This window comes from Bactrocera neohumeralis, unplaced genomic scaffold (genome assembly GCF_024586455.1).
Source record: "Bactrocera neohumeralis isolate Rockhampton unplaced genomic scaffold, APGP_CSIRO_Bneo_wtdbg2-racon-allhic-juicebox.fasta_v2 cluster09, whole genome shotgun sequence".
Taxonomy (NCBI): domain Eukaryota; kingdom Metazoa; phylum Arthropoda; class Insecta; order Diptera; family Tephritidae; genus Bactrocera; species Bactrocera neohumeralis.
In genome coordinates this window covers 19,708,465-19,720,457 of record NW_026089622.1, presented here as the reverse complement: position 1 = coordinate 19,720,457, position 11,993 = coordinate 19,708,465, and the positions used below count along the sequence as shown (strand labels likewise).

The 11,993-nt window shown below is 39.6% G+C and overlaps 1 pseudogene; it reads right to left on the bottom strand.

The window, feature by feature from the left end:
• Positions 1-3,415: 3,415 nt before the first annotated feature.
• LOC126764649 (uncharacterized) overlaps positions 3,416-11,993 on the bottom strand; it is a 56,772-nt pseudogene continuing 48,194 nt past the window's right edge.

Below are 11,993 nucleotides of genomic sequence, written 5' to 3'. Positions count from 1 at the left end.
GGATCCCATCAGAAATTCTCAAAATAATCTCTGCAGAGCGCCCAGGAGTACTACTGAACATGTACAACGCCTGCCTTGAAGCCGGAATATTCCCTGAACCCTGGAAAAAGCAACGGCTGGTTCTAATCAGTAAGGGAAAAGGAGACCCCAATTCGCCATCAGCATACCGCCCTCTATGTATGCTTGACACAGCGGAAAAGCTGTACGAAACCCTGCTTAAACCCAGACTTGAAGCGGCTATCAACGAAGCTGGAGGACTTTCCCCTAGACAATATCACTTTAGACCCGGCAGATCAACCATAGGAGCAATAAAATGCGTCATCGGAAGCGTAAAAGTCGCACAACGTAGATGGCATAAATACAAAAGAATAGTGTTGCTGGCGACTCTAGATGTCCGAAACGCCTTCAACAGCGCTAGATGGGTAGATATGATCGACGCTCTCGAGAAAAGCTTTAAGGTACCCGACTACCTCAGGGCCGTGGTGCGGAGCTACCTTAGCAACAGGAAACTGCTATACGAAACTAAAGAGGGATCACGATAGATAGCGGTCACGTCAGGAGCAGCACAAGGATCCATCCTCGGACCAGACTTATGGAACATTAGCTATGACGCTATATTAAAACTAGAAATGCCAGATGAATCGTATTTAATAGGCTACGCCGACGACATTGCAGCAGTAATCACAGCAAGGGACACAGAAGAAGCGCGAAGAAAGCTGAACCAGGTCATGATACGGACCCAAGCATGGCCCGACTCACACAGCCTCCACCTCACTACGGAAAAAACAGAGCTACTGCTGCTAACAAATAAGCACATACCTCTCGAAGTAACCATGCATACGACTACGGATATTCTTAGGACAAAAAAAGCAGTTAACTACCTAGGCGTAAGATTGGACCCCAGACTAACCTTCTGGGTACAAATCCAGCACGCCGCAGGAAAGGCAGCGAAGATCACCTCTCAACTGAGCCGGCTAATGGCTAACATAGGAGGCCCCAGTCAAGAAAAAGGAAAGCTCCTAATGTCGACAACAATCAGCGTTTTATTATAGGGAGCTGAGATATGGGCAGATGTACTTAAAAAGAAAAACCGGCGTAAGGTAGCGACCAGAGTGCACCGCACAGCAGCCCTCAGAGTTGCATCAGCCTACCGAACAGTGTCCGGCGAGGCAATATTAGTTATAAGCGGAAATGCCCCAATTGACCTTCTAGCACACGAAAGGAAAAAGCTGTGGGAGCTAAAGCAGTCATCCGATAAGAACAAAAGCGCAATAGAACAAATAAAGAAAGAAACATTAATAACATGGCAACAAAGATGGGACACCGAAAGTCGCGGCAGGTGGACGGCCAGGCTTATAAAAGATCTAGACTCATGGACAGGCCGAAAATTCGGAGAGGTAGATTTCTACACAACCCAGCTGTTATCTGGTCACGGGTACTTCAAAAAGTACCTCCACAGAATGGGAAAAGTCGAAGAGCCGTCATGCCTATATAACGACGCGACAGAAGACGACGCTGAACATACATTCTTCGAATGTGCGCGCTGGCAAGGAGAACGCACCGCTGTAGAGGACCTGGTTGGCCCAATAAACGCGGACAATTTAGTCAGCGTTATGTTGGAAAGTGAAGAAAACTGGGGCATCATCAAGAAATTCGCTGCACTCTTGCTACGCAGCAAAAAGCGGGACCTGGACGCAGATGCGCAGATGTAAATCTCTCAATGAGAAAAATGGAACGCCACCCTGAAGTAATGCAAACGCGGTCCCAGGGTGGGCGACGGTTCCTTAGAGGGGGGGTTTTTAGTGACCTGCAAGTGGCACATACCGCTGCTGTGACGATAGCACCGACGATGCGGAAGGCATTTTACTGTGAAGAGATTTGCTAACAAATGCTTGTATTCTGTTAGAACAAGGCAGCATGCGATATTTGTCATTGGTTAGAGCGAGATAACCATTGAACATCAAATAGCTATGTGTTACTTTTTTCCCACTCTCTAAACAAAATTAACAAATATTTTAACGAATGCAAAAGTGAACAATAACAAGCCGCTTACACGTTTGCTAACAGCTACCCGTCTTGCAGGGTTGTTAATCAATTCGTGTAGCCGCCAGCGTCAACAGACCTGATGCAACACGAACAATCTGTTCTTCGGCAATCACGATCGTGTAAACGTATGGCTGGCTTCGGTTGCAATCGTATCACGTCAGTTCATAGCGTTGCGACGATTATTTAAATTGAATTGAAATGAAACTTTGGGTAAACTATAAGTAAATCTTCGAGTAAATCTATGAGTACAGCAAACAACAACAATTTTCTGCTGGATTGATTTGAATTATGTGTGGCAAAAAATGTATCAGCTTTGAAAATGTGCGCATGTTACAAATTTTCCAAGCGAAAACAATGGAAATTGCATCGAATACGTACATACATACATTTATTGTATGTATCTACTCAATGGAATTTCCTTTATACATATGTATAACATATGTATATACATACATACATGTGTTAACTCACCTTTTTGGCCACTCACACTTTCTTTCAAAATCAAAAATGCACTAGATTCCAAAAGAATCGTTATAAACTTTTATTTTCTATGGAATGCACTTCAAAAATAGTATAACAAATGTGTTTTAAAATGTTTTAAAATTTAAGTAAAAGGTTAAATATATGTATGTTATATATATGTACAAAATGAGCAAAAGTGATTATAACTTGTAAACAGTAATTTTTAGAAAACGTTAAATATTATATAATATATTGTTTAAATGAGTTAAGCATCCACCCCCTATACCCGGTAAAACTGGCGCATCCTAATGCTACATCGCAATTCACCACAGCTGATGACTACAACACATCTCACCACACCCACTAAACAAAAGGGATAGACAGCAGGATAGGAAACATGATTGGTACCAAGCAATTCGACACTATCCGCATAGCAACTTTCGCTTCTACACTGCGCCGCGTCAACATCTTGCTCCTCTAACGCGATCGTTCAGTTCAACCTCGCTCCGCGGCATCTCGATCACCAGCATCGGTAAACTATTTCTTGGATTTGAAATCTCACCGCTTATCCTCGATATGTATAACTAACTTTATAAAATATAAATTTATGTTTTAAATAAACGTTAAAAGTATTGTGCATTTTAGATCCATACGCATTTTATTTATCAGTCGTGAAAGTGATTAGAATAGATTACTTTTGTTTGCTAATTTGGCAGTAAATTGTTCATATATATATATATATAGGCGGGTAATTGCGGAAGGGAACCGGGATGCTGTGATGCTGCGTAAAGCGGAGGTGTATACCGATCGACGTCGTAATGAACAAAGGTGCGCGAGATCCTTTCTCTTTTGTTCTAACTAGAATGTAGAATGTCATCGTGTTTTGGTGCATGTGCGTGTGTGTGTGTTAATGTGTAATGTTCTCTCGCGTGATGAGGTGAATGCGGTTTTGGCGCCAGGGACGAGATTCTGCTGGAGAGGGTCCACGCCGGCGGTAAGCCGTCACAGGAGTTCTTTGAGAACGCCTGATGTTACCGCTGGTGCGAGGAGCCGGTGGTCGCCCGGAGTCGCGTCTGGTAGTGCTGTGCAACAGCGTATGATGAGCCCGCACACAGATTTGGCAACGATTATGTTATGGGCACTCCTGAGTTGCGTGGGAAGTTGCCAGGCAATTCAGGCAATACCCATGCGCCTGTGCCACCTGCTGATGTTGGATCGGCGATATGCCTTTAAAGATACCGCAGTGCGATAGCCGATGCGGGCGGCGACATAGTGGACATCGAATTCGTTGCAGATCCGCTGGTAATGCGGTGGAGCCTGTCGTTGTTCGAAGCGCTGTCGGTACAGTGGTGGTCCGGGGTGCTGATATTAGGGCAGCTTCAGAGCGAGGAGCGGAAACTGCCAAACGCATGGTTGGCGTTGAGGATGATGCCATATCCACGTCCATATTACTCTGTGAGAGAAATGGTGATATTAGTAATATATTGTGAAATTTACAATAATATGGACATTTGTGCCACGATATGTGGCATGAATAGGATGCCATTTTATATCAGACATTTATGTTAGGTCTTTTGTGGGGTTTCATGTTATTGGATGTTTCGATTTGGTAAGCGGTTTATATGTTTTAGCGATTTATTGATTGATTAACATTGCGGTTTCGGTTTAACGTTTCCTTTTCTTCGGCGGTTCGTAGAAAGCATAATTTGACTGGTCTGGTCAGCATTCCGGCTTGGGTGCGGAGATCAACTACTCGAACATGACCGTCGGAACCGTAATGAAGTTGTTTTATGCGGCCGAGTCGCCATTCTGTAGGAGGGAGACAAGCGTCTTGTACAAAGACGCAGTCTCCAAGCTTTGGTGACTTTTCTTGAGTTTTCCACCGGTATCTCTGGTGAAGGTCCTTTATGTAGTATTCCTTCCATCGGCGGCTGAAATCATGATGGAGGATTTTAATTCGCTCCCATCTGTTTAATAAGGATAGCGACTCCACGTCTGGCTCAGATATGGCCAGAATGGGTACTCCTTTTAGAAAATGCCCTGGGGTTAAGGCTGTGAAGTCGGAGGGATCTCGCGAAAGTGGTGAAATAGGTCTAGAGTTTAGTACGGCTTCGAAACGAGCGAGTAATGTAGTAAACTCCTCATAATTGAATTTATGGTTACCAACCGTTTTCTTTAAATGGGACTTAAAGCTCTTTACTGCTGATTCCCAGAGTCCGCCCATGTGTGGAGAACATGGGGGTATGAATTGCCAATCGATCCCTTGGGGTGCCAATTTTTTGACAATTTCGGGGGATACTTCTTTCATGAAATGTAAAAACTCCCTTTCCGTGGCTCTTTGAGCTCTGACAAAGTTTTTTCCATTGTCGCTCATAATTTTTAAAGGAAATCCGCATCGTCCGACAAAGCGGGCAAATGCTGCAAGAAAATCCGCAGTAGTCAGATCCGAACATAGCTCGAGGTGTACTGCCTTTGTTGTAAAACATACAAAGACAACCACATACCCTTTTCTAAATGAGGAAGACCTTAGCATTGAGGCCTTTATCTGGAAAGGTCCAGCAAAATCAACCCCAGTGACTGTAAAGGGTAAACCATAGTTGCAGCGTTCAGGTGGTAGGGCTGCCATGATCTGCGTACGCATCTTGTGCTTGTTCATAGTACACTGTTTACACATGAAAATGGTTCTTTTAATTTGTGGCTTTAGTCGCGGTATATAAAACTCTTGTCGGACCATTTGTTGCATCAAGCGATGCTCACCATGCAGTGTAAGATGGTGGAGATATATTAGAAATAAGTAGGTAAAACGGGATTTCTCTGGGATAATGATGGGATGACGTTCGTTGTAACTAAGGCTGGAGTTGGCTAGTCTTCCATTTGCCCGTAGTAATCCCTTTGCGTCCAGGAATGGGTTTAAGACGAGAAGTGAACTTCCTTTTCGAGAGGTCACTTTTCAAGCAACTTTGATTTCTCTTTGCTGAAATAGTGAGTTTGTGTATACAAGATTAGACTGACCTTGGCATGTTGCAAGTCGGAATATGTTAGTTGTATGTAAGAATCGTTTGATATTCTTTTCGACCTTTGTTTAAGTTTATGAATGAATTTGTGCATATAAGCGACTACCCTTAGTGCTCGAGGAAATGATGAAAATCTGTGGAGAATATCATCCTTTTCTGGAGTGATATGAAAATTTTCTATTTTCCGACTTTCCGAGGTATGATATTCCGAGGAGATTTTGGCCATAACTCGCTCCGTGTATTCAAATTGTGAAAAAAGTAACCAATTTATAATAATAAAATAAAAACAAACAATCAACAAAAAATAAGTGCTCACAAATTATTATATATAAACATAAGCAAATAGTGCACGAAATAAATAGATAAAAACAAAACAAAAAAAAAAAATAATAATAAAAACAAAAATGAGTGCTTCGCAGCCTCACCAGCAAGGCCGTAGGCATTCCCTAAATGCCTACTTCAGCTTTGTCGACCCAACAACAATAACAACTACTGGCAATGAAAAGGGTAACGGCGATGATGAGTCATCGCGACGATCAGCAGAAAAGGGAACGCAGCAAAGAACGCAGTCAGCAGAAGCAGCAGAACACAGCAATCGGGCAACAACAAATGCACTGACAGCAACCAGTCTACCAGCAAGCGCACAGGCAGCGAAGAAAATTACAACGCAAGGTGAGAACGTAATAAAAAAGGCCCGTCTGTACAAACAGGCATTGACCGCTACGTCAATATAAAAAGGAAATTAAGTCCTTCAAAGGCGGCGGTCAATCCAAAAAAATTTCAAAGCGGCACACCAAATAAAACTAAAACGGAAGTTTTAAATGGCAACAGATTTGCCATACTAAGCAATGGTTCAGACGACGATGCGAAGGGTACCACCACAGTCGTTAATGCCAAACCACCTCCAATATATTTGCGCGAACGTAGCAGTAATACTCTTGTTGCGAAATTAAGTGAAATTGTTGGCACTAACAATTTTCATATAGTGCCTTTGAAAAAAGGCAATATAGACGAAACAAAAATTCAGTCGTACACTGAAAAAAGTTTTATGGAAATAGTTAAATTTTTGTCAAATAAAAACAAAAATTATTATTCGTATCAACTGAAGAGCTCTAAGGGCCTAGTTGTTGTAATCAAGGGTATAGAGTCCGCCGTAGACTCTAGTGAAGTCAAAGAAGCATTGGAAGAATGCGGTTTTGGAATTAAAACAGTTGTAAATATATTTAATAGAAACAAAGTACCTCAGCCAATGTTTAAAATTGAGTTGTTGCCGAACTCAAATCAACTTAAAAAAATGAAACACATCCAATATATAATTTGAAATATTTGCTGCATCGTAGAGTAACTGTGGAAGAACCACATAAAAGAAACGGTCCGGTACAATGTACTAACTGCCAAGAATATGGGCATACTAAATCATACTGCACTCTACGCAGTGTTTGTGTGGTATGTGGTGATTTACATCCCACTTCTAAATGCACCCTTAAGAAAGAAGAATTAAATAAAAAATGCAGCAATTGTGGAGGAAATCACACTGCTAACTACAGGGGTTGTCCTGTATATAAAGATTTGAAATCGAAGTTGTCACAGGGCATTCAAGCACGTCGTAACCAAATGTTACAAACACCCCGTAATGATATTATAATAACCTCAGAGAAAAGTTCAAAACCTATTACTTCTACCAATATAATATGCAAGGAAGCTATGCTAATGTGGTGAAAGGCAACACTGTGCAAATGCAACTGCCGCAAAATCCTCCAAATGGAGGTATTGAAACTATGATTATAAATCTTACACAGTGTATGACACAATTTATGTCTAGCATGCAAAACATGATCCAGGATTTAATAAAATCACAAAATCAAATGCTGCAAAATTTATTAAGTAAAAAATGAGCTTACTAAATATATGTATATGGAATGCTAACGGTGTTAACCAACATAAATTAGAGATTATTAGATTTCTGTCTGAAAAAAACATAGATGTAATGCTTATATCAGAAACTCATTTAACAAATAAATATAATTTCAATATACCGGGATTTAGACTATATGTTACAAATCATCCGGATGGAAAAGCACATGGTGGTACGGCAGTGTTGATTAGAAATCGTTTAAGCCATTATGCTCTAGAATCTCATGCTACACCACAGTTACAAGCTACAACAATATCACTAAAAAATCGGGGTTGTGACCTAAACCTTACGGCTATATACTGTCCACCTCGTTTTAAAATTACAGAAATCGAATTTAAAGACTTTTTTGGAACACTAGGTCAAAGATTTTTAGCAGGTGGAGATTACAACGCAAAACACACGTACTGGGGCTCACGTCTTATTAATCCGAAAGGACGACAGTTGTATCAAACTGTTATAAATAGGCACAATAACCTTGAAATAATATCTCCTGGTAAGCCGACATATTGGCCTAGTGATCGTAAGAAAATACCAGATTTAATTGATTTTGCTGTAATCAAAAATATAGATAAATCGCACATAACAGCTGATACATGTACTGATCTATCTTCTGATCATTCTCCTGTACTAATAAAGTTATTTGAACAACCCATATTCGTTAATCCAAAAGTGGGTCTAACTTCTTATAAAACGAATTGGCTAAAATATAAAAAATACGTCAGTAGCCACATTAATATTGAGTACAAAATAAATACAGAAAGTGATATTGACGAAAGTATAAGAGAAGTTAATGATATAATAACCAGCGCAGCTGTCTTAGCAACACCAAACAAAAGATATACTCGTAATCCGCTTGGCTTCAGAAAAATCTCTAATAGAGAAATAGAAATGCTTGTAAATGAAAAAAGGCGTGCAAGACGTGAATGGCAGATAAATCGCTCCCCCTCCACTCAGCTTCAATTGAAAGCTGCGGTACGTAAATTAAAAAAAGCGCTCAAACGTGAGGAAGAATTGAACACCGAAATGTATATAAAGAAGCTGTGTCCAAATTCAAACAAGCAAAATTCCCTTTGGAAAGCCCAAAAGTCCATGAAGCCACCAACTGACTCCAACATGCCAATACGAGACTTGGGTGGAAATTGGGCTCGAAGTGACGAGGAAAAGGCTAATTGTTTTGCAAATCACCTAGAAAAGGTATTTCAACCCAATTTGCCAAAGAATAACTTTAAGCTGTCAATCTTACCCAACACAGCTAAAGAGTCGATCGAGTCTCTTAAGACCTCACCTTCTGAAATTATTTGTATCATCAAAGAACTTAATCCAAAAAAGGCGCCGGGATATGATAATATTTCCCCAAAAATGCTAATTGAGTTACCAATTATTGCTGTAGAGGTGCTCTCTTTGCTCTTCAATGCAATTCTTAGTTTCGGATACTATCCAATTTCATGGAAAAAGTCGCAGATTATCTTGATAGATAAACCTGGGAAAGACTTAACACAGCCGTCTTCATACAGACCAATCAGTCTTCTACCCTGTCTTTCAAAAGTATTTGAAAAAAGTATTACTATCAAAGATAACTCCTTTCCTCCATGAAAATAATACAATACCCATGCATCAATTCGGTTTTCGTGCGAAACATGGCACAATAGAGCAAGTAAATAGAATTACTAACGAGATAAGGAAAGCATTTGAGCACAGGGAGTACTGTTCAGCAATATTTTTAGATGTAGCTCAGGCGTTTGATAAGGTGTGGCACGAAGGTCTTTTATACAAGATTAAAAAAATTCTACCTTTAGAACTGTATAAAACATTGGAGTCTTATTTAAAAAATAGACGATTTGTGGTAAAAGTGGGAGATTTCATATCTGATGAACGACAGATAAGAGCTGGTGTACCCCAGGGCAGTGTTTTAGGCCCAACACTATACATCATATATACAGCAGATCTTCCAACAGCTAATAATATATTAACTTCAACTTTTGCGGATGACACAGCTATAGTGAGCCGTAACAAATGCCACATTTTAGCATCACGAATATTAGCGAAGAATTTAAGTTCTGTCGAAGAGTGGCTAGCGAACTGGCGTATAAACGTGAATGAACAGAAGTGTAAGCATATTACATTTTCGCTAAGACCAAAGATGTGCCCGGCAGTAAAAATAAACAATATATTAGTACCCCAAGCGAACGAAGTAACATATCTTGGTATTCACCTAGATAGAAGGCTCACGTGGAGAAAACACATCTCTAGTAAAATAACATGTATGAAGATTAGAGCTGCAAATTTAAATTGGCTTTTAAATAAAAACTCAAAACTTAGCCTAGACAACAAAGTGCTTTTGTATAATGCGGTCATAAAGCCGATTTGGATGTATGGCATTCAACTGTGGGGTACGACCTGTGCAACCAATATTGATATATTACAAAGGTTTCAATCAAAAATGCTTAGAACAATCACGTGTTCACCATGGTACATGCGTAACGAAAATATCCATAAAGACCTTGGTATCCCTATGGTAAAGAAAGAAGTAGAAGACAGCAGAATTAAATATATATCTAAACTCCGAGATCACCCAAACCCTCTGGCTAATGCTTTGGTACATTCCTGCGATCAAACACGACTTAAAAGAAGAGATATGCCAGCGTACTAAGGAGCAACGTATCACCAAAACAGCTCAATCACTTGCTTGAGCCTGTCTAGTTTTTAATTAGATTTAAGATTTTATAACTTATTGTTAGGCTTTAAGAAAAAGCAGATTCAATAAATAAAATATCCCAAGATTGACCAGAGATACATTTGGTGATCGTTTAATTTGAGATAGGTTTGAACTATTGAAATTAATTTTGCTAACAGAAGAGCACCATTTAGTGGCTTGTGTCTCGCGCAACTTTGGCTTTGGCTACCAAAAGATGTGAAGTTATTTTGCTATCATACTGAGTGCATGTAGACCGTTGCGCAATAAGCCATTTCAGAGGCATCACAGAAACCGTGTAATTCTGCGTTAATGTTAGTAAATGAACTATCGAAAATTTCTGATTTATGTGTAGGTTGTTAGCAAATTGAACCCATTTTGTTAAAACGTACAGGTTTTAGGAAAAGAGAATTGTCGTATCCTGCGGGGTCGAAAAGTTTTGCCACCGAGGAAAGGATTTGTCGTTTGTATTGGCGGATATTGTAGATATTGGCTCAATATATATGAGAATTGATCTGTTATCGCATTCCATTGAATCCCAAGTGTTTTTGTTGTACTAGCCTTTTCGAATTTAAGGAAGTCAGTATCTAATAAGTCTTCCTTTCTTATATCTTTGATTATTTCGGGAATGATTTGATGTTATTTTCTAGAGGTGGAAAACCTGCTGAATTTAGTGCTTTGATCGCGGAGATAATGATTCGCACGTATAAAAGGAATACCGAATATACACATGTATACAGTATGTATAGTATATATATACATATGTACTTATATTTGCGCGATCAGAATATAGCGAGAAAAGAAAATGAACAATGTGCAGGTCATTAGCCTCTGCACTTGCGGATTAGCGAGTATATGCTTCAATATATTAATATTAATATTAATATTATTAATTTGAATGTTTGTTTGTATGTGTATTTGATAAGTATGATTTGGGTAAGTGCATATGTAAATATGTATGTTTGTATTTATTCTTGCTCGTATATCGGAAATTTTGCATTTTATGCCTTTTTGCTGCTATTTTATGCGTAATCCTGCTTACTGTTTGAAGAAACAGAAGGGGTACTGCTGGGAAGATTTGCAAGTGGCCAAATGAGCTTCGGCGTGCACACCCGCATACAACCCTACATAGAGCTGCAACATCGACACCCCGCATTCATCATTTCACCACACAAATTCCACAACATTTCCACACATAACATCCGCAATGTCACCGCTACAGCAGATCTAGCAGCTGACCGGCAATCACGCCAAAAAGCTAAATAAGAATCACCGGGCAGCGTGTTTCCGGCCCTTTCAACGTCACGCTCAAGCAAGTAACAACGCGCGCTCGACCTTCATTTGTTTCTTCGCTCAACCTCATTTTTTTTTCGTCGTTCGACCTCATTGGTTTCATCGCTCGACCTCAGGTTTGTTTTCATAAAGAAATCGTATCAAAATTGTATTTATCATAAAAAACCAAAAGCCTTGAATTGAAGTTGTGATTTCTGTGGTTTATTCCTTCCTTGGAAAACAAGAAAAAAAGGTAGTTTTACGGTTTAAGGTATTGAGCTAGTGTGTGACGTGACTAGCAAGTAAATACTTGAATATAACTTGTTGGTTTTCTGTTGTAGTGGGTGTGTTTGTATACATAAGGGTAGTTTAGAATGCAGTAAATGATTTCGTTTTGCATCTATAAAAATATATGGATGATATATTTTTTTCAACTGTTTTTTGTTCCGTCGAAATCGATCAAACGGATCATATAGGTTTTACATTTGATAAACCGTATGATACGAGTATCATACATATTTACATATGTTCATAAAAAATGGAAACGACTTACTTTGTCTCGCCTCAAGGGAGTTTTGGGAGAAAAAGTACA